This window comes from Macrobrachium nipponense, chromosome 11 (assembly GCF_015104395.2).
Source record: "Macrobrachium nipponense isolate FS-2020 chromosome 11, ASM1510439v2, whole genome shotgun sequence".
Lineage (NCBI taxonomy): Eukaryota > Metazoa > Arthropoda > Malacostraca > Decapoda > Palaemonidae > Macrobrachium > Macrobrachium nipponense.
In genome coordinates, this window is record NC_061087.1 from 10663013 (window position 1) to 10675500 (window position 12488).

Sequence of the window (12488 nt, forward strand, 5' to 3'; positions counted from 1 at the left end):
TCCATATGCAGCGACAGATTCATCCGTATACGAAGGATTTGGGTTTTGTTGTGGCTTAGATTGAGTGAGGCCGTTCATCACTCTGACCGCCTGATTGGGATATTATCCTGCAACCTCTGAAACAAAAGGACGCATCCATCTGTTGTTTTGATATTGTTGTTGCTGGTGCTCTTCTACTGCGCCGACCCAAGGAAGAAAAAAAAGAAAGAAAGAAAGTGGTTACATAAGGTGTTGGTTATTTTGTTACGAATGAGACGAAAAACCAATCGCAATAATAAAACGAAAAACCAATCGCAATAATAAAACGAAAAACCAATCGTAATAATAAAATGAAAAACCAACCACAATAATAAAACGAAGTGCAAACACAGAGGAAATCACACGTGTAACAATAAGAAGCACAAAAATAAAGGAAGTCTCATCATGTAAGTAATAATACGTAACATGAACACAAAAACAAACACGAGCGACACATACGCCGCCAGAAACGAATCACGGGAGACGAAATGTGAAAATAAATAAGTTATCAAAACAACAAATCTTCCAAAACAGAATTTCATCTTGATAGCTTTAATGACGGCGGCTGATAGTCGCCCAATAAGGTTCCAGCACTCGAAGCACGACCTCCAACTACATATTGAATATGGCCATGATGGAATCAGCTGAGCTCTTGAGTATCACCAGTCACCCAAGGTTGCACTTGTGGAAACTTTTCAGTGTGCTGATCATTATTATCCTGATAATAATAAAGGACAAGTGAAATAACGGGACGAACGTTTTCTTTATTTTTTTCGTGAATTCGAATCTACTGTATTGCCGTACTTCATTAAAATAACCATCAGTTGTGGAACTACAATACTAAATACAGTATCATGCACCTCAAGTTTACAGGTGAAACTGAATGCAATTTGGAGTTTCTAGCAAATACATATATATGACAAGGATATTCCCATATACAGAATAAAATACATACAACAAAGTTTACAACTGAATAACATTTTGGCCTAATGCCAATCACTCACATCCAAAGTCACAAAAAAGATACAGAAGGTCTTTCACTTTTGCTTGCAAGTAAAAAAAATGCGCATACACGAATATCAGATTATAATTTATGACAAATAGGAACAGGATTTACACATTTCATAAATGATCATTTAAATTATCACTCGATCCACTTATTCCAGAAAAGAAAATGTTAAATTACCACTGGATTTACGGGTCCAGAAACAGATGTGTTGCGCTACTATAGGATGGATTCACTGGTTCCAGAAATGGATATGCTAAATTACCGCAGGATTTACATAATCCAGAAATAAAAAATGTTAAATTCCCACTGGTTTTGCTGATCCTAGAAATAAAAATGTAGAATTTCACCGGGATTTACGGACTCCGACAATGAAAAAGTGCTAGATTCCCAAAGGATTGGAGAGTCTTGAAATGAAATGAAATACTCCGATATCACATCTTGTCAAGAGGCACAGACTGTCTTCTTTCTGATATTTTGTCAACATAAATATGATGCATTGCAATCCGTCAGGCATATTTTGGGTTGCATACATAATTGTAATATAATGCCAGAAAACTACAATCGTGAAACTAAACTAAGATTTCAGGAAATATTCTTGAAAAATCAACTTTACACAAAGAGAGAGAGAGAGAGAGAGAGAGAGAGAGAGAGAGAGAGGAGAGAGAGAGAGAGAGAGAGAGAGAGAGAGAGAGAGAGAGAGAGAGAGAGAGTACGCAATAGATTTTCTGAAAAATCTTCAATAAAAATCTAAACGCTTCCGGGAACTCCTACGCAAAAATGAAACTTCATGGCTAAGCATACCGAAGACAAGTGAACGCACGCTCGGAAGAGGTGCTGTTGCACCTGGGCTCTTCTGAAGGTTATGTAATAGGGAAGAAGGTCAACCGCTACTGTTACCACGACGGACGCCTCGTGTCTATATATATATATATATATATATATATATATATATATGTGTGTGTGTGTGGTGTGTATGTGTGTGTGAATGTATATATGCGTGTATATGTATATGTATATATATACATATATATATATATATATATGTGAGCATGTTTCTGCGTCCGTCTGCTTACTGATCTCTCTCTCTCTCTCTCTCTCTCTCTCTCTCTCTCTCTCTCTCTCTCTCTCTCTCTCTCTCTCAAGAAATGCGTTTGATTTGGACTGTCCGTTTCAAAGGAAAAATAATTCATTTAAAAGACAAGATAGTAGGACTGATAAAAAAGAATTGTACACAAAAGACTGCTAGACATAATTACACCTTAAGTGTACTAACATTAATTACTGAGCGGCCAGACGCACCGCAAAGAGGTTTTAGGGGTGGCAATGTTTAATGTACACACCTTGATTAATAGTGTCCTCCAGGTAAGGGGGTGGGTGTGGGGTTGTGGGGACCCAGTGACTCTAGGATCCTGTAGCGGGACTCTGGGTGCCACCTGAACAAAGTTACCTTTTACGATGAATTTTACTATATTTACGATGTAAATATAATAAAATTCATTAGAGTGGATGAGAAGGGGACTCGACTTTGCACATATCAGCAGCTGTCAAAGTGCGAAGTGACCGATTCGTCTTGGCATCGCAGTGACGATGACTGTATCGATAAAATGGGACATATATTTTATGCAGTTACATATGACACTGAAAGGTGTAGGGTTATGTACAGGAAATCTATGCGAAGCGCAAGAATCCTGTAATTTATCAAATATTCACCCAAAAATGTTAATTGCAGTATGCTCTTATCTTCAGAAAATAAAGACCCTAACGACAATCTGAGATAATTTCAGAAGAAAACTTCTATACCTATCAGTAAAGCAATACTGCTAAAAAACATTTCGCTAAGAAAACCACGATAAACTACCATACTCATGATATAGAGCTAAGGTAAAGGATTATTTTTAACTGTAACATATTTTTCTTACCTACATTTATTAGCATTCGGGAAACTTTGAACGTAAACATGTACAGCAATGTATGGTACACGATACAGTACAATTACGATGGGACTGCAAAATCATTTAAATTCTGCTTATATTTCTGACGAAACGACGATGACGCAAATTTTTATTATAATAAATACACCTGTAAGTCACTGATTATCTGAAAAAAAATCTGAACGTATGTGACAGTAACTTGAGAAAAAAGAAAAAATTAGAAAAAGAACAAACCTACCGCAATCTTCATTCTATCCCCTTCATAAATAGTAGAGTACATTTGTTTCTCAAAAGTAATATTTCAAGACAATGTCTTAATGAGGATGCAACGCGTCAATATCTCACGTCTCACCTGTCTTTGAACGTCTATATTATACGAGATTCTCGGAGATCAATTTTAGAACCAATTTTTGTTCATTTATTTGCCAAAAAACTGTTGTCCAAAATTTCATATGAATCTCATTACTGCAGCATGCAAGATTCGGAAATCTAAATATATCAAAATTTATAAAAGAAACGTGAGCTATACAATAAGCCCAAAATGCAGGAACAATTACAATGTATTAAGAAGTACTCTACCACATTTAACGAACATTACTGAAAAAAAACCAGAAGAAAGATACAATAACGTTAACAATCTTCTTTTGATTCCCCTCCAAAAACCAACAAGACAGTTATAAACGCAATCATCTATTTAAAAACAGAAAAATAAAATAAAACCAAGAACAGAAAAAGAACAAAACAAAGCAAACATCTAATTTCGGGGAACCTAATTTACCCGAAGCCCCGTGCAAAACTACCTCACCTTCTTGCCCGTTGAGGCGATGGGCACATTCGTACTAACTCTCCGCCTATCTCAAGCTGTCATTTGCTAAGGCCATTATGTTAATGCCCAATAGCTTAAGCGCTATGCGGTTATCGCGCCTTTTAACTCGACTCTTTTGACCTGCATGATAATACCTTCAAATATCGCGTAAATCACTTTTTTCGGGGGGGGAAGGGGGGGTATTCAAGGTCAGTCATTTCTACTTTTGGGAAGGGTGGGGGGGGGGGAGACCTACATGTTTTCTTCTTATATATTTTACAAGTCTCCTTTCTCTTTACCGACGACGACTTCCTTCGAGGACCACGTCCTTGCGACTTCAGACATGCCATGGACCCATATGCAAGTGTCAAATGGCTTTCAGAAACTTTTAAGTTACCAACATATTTCTCGTTTTAATAATATTAATTTTATTTATTTTCTTTCATTTTTATTTTTATTTTTTATTTATCTATTTATTTATTTATTATTTATTTATTTATTTATTTATTGCAAAATCGGCATTTTCCCTATTTCTGGGTATTTTGCGTCACTGTACATCACAAATACAATGCTGCATTGGTTGCTCTAGAGAAAATCTAATAATTGTCTGCCAAAAGTTTTGATCTTGAACGACAACTTGCATAACGAATATCTTCCAATTACACCCAATACTAAATAAAAATCCGTAAATGAACAATATATGCTAATCAATCGCCGTCTAAAGCCTGAGATGGAGTGTGGCGTTGCCAGTTGTAATTCCTAATTCATCTGATTCCATTTGTTCTTTTTATATGGTAATAAGGCGGGCAGGAGGGCGAGAGAATTACAACACCCGTCAGGTAAAGGAGACTTTAAAACAGCTCTTGCAACTTCTTATGGGAACTGACATGTCGAGGGCCTCTTTGCGTTATGTACACTGATGGGAGGAGTCCCTAGGGAGTATATGGAAAGGGTGGGGTGGGGAGCGGCGGGGGGCGGTCAAGGTCATAGCATCTCTTCACGTTACGCCAACCATGACTCGCTATCATGATTATTATCGTCAGCATCATCATCATCATCCAAAGGAACGATCATGCAAGTGAAAACTTTTCACTCATCCGGATTTTTAATCGTTCTTTACTCATCACTATCTTATTAAAAATGCTGTTTACGCCGTAAACTTGCCGAGTCATTCAGTGACCCCAAGTTACTGTGTTGGTTAAATTATTAATCCAGTTATTCTGAATGAGTTCCAAAGCACGTCTTGGAAACAGATTTGAAGGCTAACTCATATTACCCATGTTACTCATCTAGTATATAATACATACATAACGTCTGCCTTCAAGTGATGGTATATTGTATTCATATCCTCATTACGGAAACTTGAAATAATTATACTGGTAATTATAAATTTAGTTACATTTATACAAAATATTTAAACTATACATTATATATTATATAATATAAAATATATAATATATATATATATATATATATATATATATATATATATATATAAAGCAAAATGTAACAGTAAAGCCCTCGATAGCACTGAAATTCCGTAAGGTCAGTGGCAACTATATCCGATATTTAAATAACTTATTTTTCCTTGTAAAGTTACTCTTCGCAAAGTGGGATTCCTCCTCAATAACCAAGCATCTTTGCATTTGTGAGAAAAAATTACGAAAATGAAATACTCTTACCAGGATGTAACAACCTAAAAGGCCATTTAAAGTCTCAGATACACCGTGTCAGGAGAAAATATCAAATCAACATTTCATTGTATCCAAACGTGATCATCGTTAAAAAATTACAATCATTATTACAGAGGAGTAACATAAAAGAAAAAAGAAAAGTTAAAATCCACCTCCATTACTTTTCGTTACAAGCAAAAGTCGTTCGAAGCGATACCCAGAAAGCGATTCGACTCGACGGAAATGCAAGCCCCGATGCACCTATTGATTACTGAATCGATTCTGGGACTATTATTTTCTTCGTTCCAAAATGAATATTAAATTCAAACAAAAAGTCGGAAAACTCGACCGTTAATCAACTCAGCTATAACAACATCACGAAACAAAAAACACTTCGGAAAAACACAACCACAATAAAGCGTAAACAAACAGCGGAATAAAAAGTGGAGAGCCAAACAGGCAACCGCAAACTTACAACAAACAAACAAAAAAGCTGGGAACGAAAAAGGAGACAAAGATCAAATTATAGCGCAGCGAAACACTCAATCCTCGGAGGTTAAATGAAATGAAACAAAGCGCTTTAGAAGTAATGAGAGACCGGCGGATAACGAGTATGAAAGAGAATAATTATAATCGATGATGATCAGAGGAAAGATTGAATAAAAAAAAAACTTCAAGAATCTAGAAGAGATAAGAATGAAGATGAAGAGATAAAAGGGCAGCGTAGGAAGAAGGGCGGGATCTTGCTGGCATCATAACCAGGAAACACTAGTCATCACAGGGCGTTAAGGCTCTTACACCAGGAGGAGGAGGAGGAGGAGGAGGAGGAGGAGGAGGAGGAGAGGAGGAGGAGGAGGAGGAGGAGGAGCCAGGGCAGGAGGAGGAGGAGGAGGGAAGGATATAGGAGAAACGAAAAGGAAAATAAACGAGAGCGAAAGATTGTCGGAAAACGAACTGTCAGAGAGAGAGAGAGAGAGAGAGAGAGAGAGAGAGAGAGAGAGAGAGAGAGAGAGAGTTGGAAGAAATATAAATTAACATAAACTATAATATGGTGTGAGAAAGGCGAAAGATGAAACATGGACGCATAATATAAAGGAGGGAACACGAAAAAGGGGGAATACAGACACAAAAATTACGCGGGGAATTCTTAAGTAGACAAAAATAGGTGGAAGAAAAAGACCACGAAGAAATGGAAGATGAAAAAAAAAAGAACGGAAGAGGAAGAGTGCTAAAGTAAAAACTTTAGGGAGGATTCGGTACTTTAACATATGAAAATGCGAGCAACAGGAAGTGAAGGAATCAATCGAAATTTCCAACAGGAAGTTGGTTGTTTTGCAAACGCTTGAAGGCATGAGATATAACTAGGGGTAAAACGTCTGCATGCGTATGTATATGTATGCATTAATGTATATGTACATATATACATGTGTATAAATATGCATATATATACATATACTATATATATATATATATATATATATATATTGAAATAAACACACACACATAAATATATATATATATATATATATATATATATATATATATATATATATATGTGTGTGTGTGTGTGTGTGTGTGTGTGTGTGTGGTGTGTGTGTGCTGTCCAAAAATATGCTGGAAGTACACCTTTACGATAAACGTGTATATAATCACAAAATATTAATTCATGTTGTAATCGTTACAGATTCATATAGTACTAAGCGTACAAGTAAATAGAAGAAAGAAATAACCTAACAAACAATGCTCGAGACAATCGATAAGCTATTGCGAACACTTCAGCAACAGACACATTTAAGTACATGTAAAGATGAGACGTCAGTGAGCCAAAACCTTTTTATTTACTTCTTTTTAATTTCTCAGGTGATATTCAATCGATTGGTTGGAAATTGAAGTGACAAGAGTAGATCTATAAATTAAATTTAAAAAATATTCTTAGAATCACAGAGAAAGTATAACAAAAATATTCCTTTGAGTAACTTCGAGAATACTTGGAGCCGAATTTTTGCGATAACTATTAAACAATGGCAGTAACAGCAATGGTACGGTTAACAATCACTTCCCAACGAAATTACCACGTTATTTCCTTGCTTTAAAGAAAGAAAGAAAAAAAGAAGTCCATTACTCACACAAGACGAAACAATCCATAGCTGCTAACCTTGTCTTTGTGGCGTGTCTACACAGACAAGCGGGTAATGTCATATGCGTCTCTTCGGAAAAAAGGGGAAAAATGCAAGCTGAATGATTCAGAAAACACGAGAGAAGGTAAAGGATTCCACAGTCTCGTGATGAATGGTACGATACGTATATGAAAAAAAACAAAAAAACTTTGAAACTGGAACGACCACCAGGCAACTTCCTGTAATTTACGAGATGACAGCATTAAAACTTAAGTTTCGCTGCCACATTTTAATGCAACTTCATCGATCAGGTAATGATGGTAAATAATTAATCGTTCTTACCTTCACTAAAACTTCATGTAATTTCTAAGTATTTTTAAGTAATTTTGCTACAATCATAAACAGAAGTATGTTATCATCTACGTATATCGCCAGTTATCATTTGCTCTAAGTGGCCGTAAATCTCGTAAGATCACGTCGTATGAAGTTCACACAGAAGGAATATGGAAAACAATGACACAAACATAAAGATGATGAACTGCCAAACTATTCTTAATTTCAAAATTTCACAAATACCGCACATCCTTAAGACTTGTATAGCAAGGAAAAACACAGCCCAAACCCTTCATAACACAAAAATGGCAAAACATACCTTCAGACCTTTATAGCACAAAGAAAATACTCCCTCAATAATAAAACAATGCAGGAAAAAAAACACCCATAAGACCTTTCACAAAACACGAAGAGAAAACACACCCGTTACACCTTGTATGGTCCAAAAGGTGTTTTCGAATATATGGGAAGGCCACTTACGTTTGAATAACGCTTTAACCCAACAAAATGCCCGAGAGACTTCTGTCAAAAATGAAAATAGTTGATCCTTTTGGGGAAAAGGAAGATGATGACACTACCACAGTCTCGATGTACAATTATGTTACCAAAATGAAAGATATAAAATTATTTAAATATACCGGGAATGTCCATTACAAATAGTGAATGGTGAAAGCATATGATTTATATCACAGTTTAGATAATTTTTACATGCATTAATAAAAAAAACTAAAAGCAGATATATAAAAGTATAAATATTATACAAGGATATCTAAGACATTGATACACTGAGGTTACACACGAATACACAACATAGAAAGATGATAACACATATGAATGTATAAATAATATTCTAACCAAACAATCCAATATCTGATCAAGCAGAGCTGAACAGTCCAATTACATCGTAAATATAAACTTGCATAAAAACGTCCACTATCAGTAGACGAGGACCAGTATTAATGAAAAGGATTGGATAAATAATGAGCTCCCCTAGAAGGAAGTGATGAGGGTGATGATAATTCCGTTGGGACGATTCAAAGAAACGAGGATTAGAGGACGATAAACCCAGACCCGACGATGACGGTGTGAAGACGATGATGGGAAAACAGCAAGAGCGATGCCTTTCTTTCGTAGATGGTATGCGGAGACGCGAGATTACAGGGGTGCAACTTCAAATGTTTAATAATGGCACGTAGCCTTTCGTAGATGGTATGCAGAGACAATCCTACGTAAGGTAACTTCAACATGTTTAAATAAAGCCACGTAAGTAAAGACACACACACACACACACATAAGTGCAAACTAAAAATCTTCCTAACATTCGTTAATAATTTTCATAACTTTTATAAACAAATTTCCCGGCTTTCATAAACAATTTTCCAAACTTTCATAAACAATTTTCCAAACTTTCATAAACAATTTTCCGATCTTTAAAAAAAAAAAATCCACAATTTTCCAAACTTTCATAAACAATTTTCCACAATTTTCCTACTTTTCATAAGCATTTTTCCACAATTTTCCTAACTTTCATAAACAATTTTCGTTACATTCATCAACAATTTTCCTGACTTTCATAAAAAATAATTTAGCACCTAAAGAGCACTTTGTGAATCCTAAGCAGCGCAAATTACTTCGTGGTGTCGAGTTAACAACAATAAAAATAACTGTTACCAGCACTACTTCCATTATTTATAAACAGAATGAAAATAACATTTGGTTACACTTGTTGATAATAATAATAATAATAATAATATAATAATAATAATAATAATAATAATAATAGGAGCACTAGGCACGATCCCAAGATCCCTGAAAAGGAATCTAGAAAAGCTAGAGGCGTGAAGTAGCTCCAGGTCTCATGCAGAAGAGTGTGATCCTAGAAACGGCACACATAGTAAGAAAAGTGATGGACTCCTAACGGAGGCAGGATGCAACCCGGAACCCCACACTATAAATACCACCCAGTCGAATTGGAGGACTGTGATAGAGCAAAAAAAAAAAAAAAAAAAAAAATATAATAATAATAATAATAATAATAATAATAATAATAATAATAATAATAATAATAATAATAATAATGGAAAGGTAAATCCACAGTAGTATGTCTTGATTTTGTTATTTAAAATATATAAAAAATCAGAAAGCTCTCGATGACCTGTACGGTCCTCCTTGTCAATCTTTTAAATAACAAAATCAAGACACTACTGTGGATTTACTTTTCCATTTTATTGACTCATGTGATTATGAGTTTTCTTTGAATAATAATAATAATAATAATAATAATAATAATAATAATAATAATAATAATAATAATAATAAATTCCTCATAGTAGCACGAGTCTTCAAATGGAGAAACAAATCCACAGTTATGTAAATGTACATATATTTCAGTTTAAAAACAGCAAAGATAGCTTTCGGGAATCTGTTCGGTTCTTAATCTAGATTGATAAGGGGAACCGAACAGATTCCCGAAAGTTATCTTTGCTGTTTTTACACTGAAATATATGTACATTTACATAACTGTGGATTTGTTTCTCAACAACAACAACAACAACAACAATAATAATAATAATAATAATAATAATAATTTGCTACAGCAACTCCCGACGCTGAAATCAACGATAATCGTTATTTGTATGCACCGTACATAAACAACTCACAACGGACCACAGAAAACAAATAATGAAAACAGATTTAATCTCATGTATTAATGAGGTAAAAAATACAGAAAAAAATGATACCTTAATCCGACCTCCTGTTGACACAAGCTTCTACAGCCAGAGACATTATCTAATATGAAACTCAAGTAGGACCTCTAAACCTTGACATTATCCGACGGATCTGCTGGGATGTTTTTCAGCCCCGAGAACATCCTAACCCAACCCCCCGAAGGTCACATGACCAATTATCTGCGGATTCTTCGCAGACTCGTGATTTGTATTCCCGGTTAGGACACCAAAAGAAGCAGAGACTTCATTCATTAAAACATACCTGAATAGAAAGACCCGAGTGTTGTTGACACTGTTGGGCCAGGTGATTTAAGTAATCTCAATGTAGGAAAGCGAAGAGAGAAAAAAAGACAAAAAAAGGTAAGACATCTTCTTTAATACGTATCGGACTAAAAAGAATGGGAGTGTTGACAAGTTTGCACCAAAAGATTCGTATCTCTCTCATCCCTCCATAAAACAGAGAGAAAATATCTTTCATTAATATTCGATCCAATAACTGAGACGCCCTTGGAGGTTTTAATGTATTTTGGGAGGGCGGGGTGGGGGGTGGGGGGTGGGGGGTGGGGAGATTTCATGGAAGAAAAAGGACTTATCTTTTTTTTTTCCATCCTATTATCACGTCTGAGCTCTAAAACTTTTCATTATTCTTGGGGATCGGGAGACTGAGACGAATATAACCAAGTTTATGCATAAGTGAACCAAATACACAGACCCGATATATATATATATATATATATATATATATATAATATATATATATATATATATTATATATATATTTATATATAATCTATATATCAATAATTACGCGCACAAACATAAGCATTACGTATGTATGAATATATGTATGTGTGCGTGCGTTTTGTGAATAATTCAGGACAACAGAAAACCAGAAAATGAAAAAGAACTGCTTTTCCAAGCGTAAACAAAAGAGAAAATGCGACCCAAATAACACCAAACGAAAAAAGAAGGAAATGGTCATGAGCTCGTTTTGCATGAGAAATCGGCGAGGGTGGAGATCATGCAACTGCATATGAGAGAGAGAGAGAGAGAGAGAGAGAGAGAGAGAGAGAGAGAGAGAGAGCGAGGATGTGGGTGGAAAGGATTAAACGTGTTTCGTGAAGGGCTGCCTAATGCATTTCCCGTGTCCCCTCTCCCTCGCTGTTGCATCAGTGACGCTATTGTGATTGCAAGTCCTGCAGGATCTCGAATCCCAGCATCTTTATCCTCCACCACCCTCCACCTCCTCCTCCTCCTCCTCCTAACCCTGGTCCTCATCTCTCGCCAAGGCTGATGTCACAATCAGTGACTTCTTAACAATCGGGTTCGTTTTCAGGTGCTTGATTTAGCGACGAAGATGACTGAATTTTTTTATTATCTCCAAATATGACTGAATTTTCTTTATCTTTTCAAAATAACAGTTGAAAGTACATTAATAACTGAAATACATATACCAAGGCATACGCTTGCATGCTCATGCAAAAACTTACACGTGCAACTACGCACAAGCTCATTCAAATATGTATTAGTAAAAATAATAATAATACATCATTAATTATCAATATTAATATTCCTAATATTAACTATAGAAGCAATTACGTTCCATCTCAATAAGTCCTCTTATTGGACAGTGAACGCTCCAAAGATTTTCGATAACAAGATAAAAAAAAATTAGAGGAAAAGAGAACCGACAACTTCATCTTATTTCGCTGTCCGATAATCCAACATGAGATAGAAGTCAACATGGAGTCATGTTGACCTTACGGTCCCGGATGTAAGAAAGGGGCAAAAACATTGCTTGCAAAGTAAATCACACATGGGAGGGAGGGGACAGGGAGGGATTCTCTAATATGAGGGGCACCACGGTGCGTAA

At 35.6% G+C, this 12488-nt stretch overlaps 1 protein-coding gene across 4 annotated transcripts in view; it reads right to left on the reverse strand.

Moving 5' to 3' along the window:
- The window catches only part of LOC135222027 (serine/threonine-protein kinase par-1-like), a 370912-nt gene that overhangs the window by 178109 nt on the left and 180315 nt on the right, over window positions 1-12488 (reverse strand). The gene's annotated exons all lie outside the window — the stretch shown is intronic.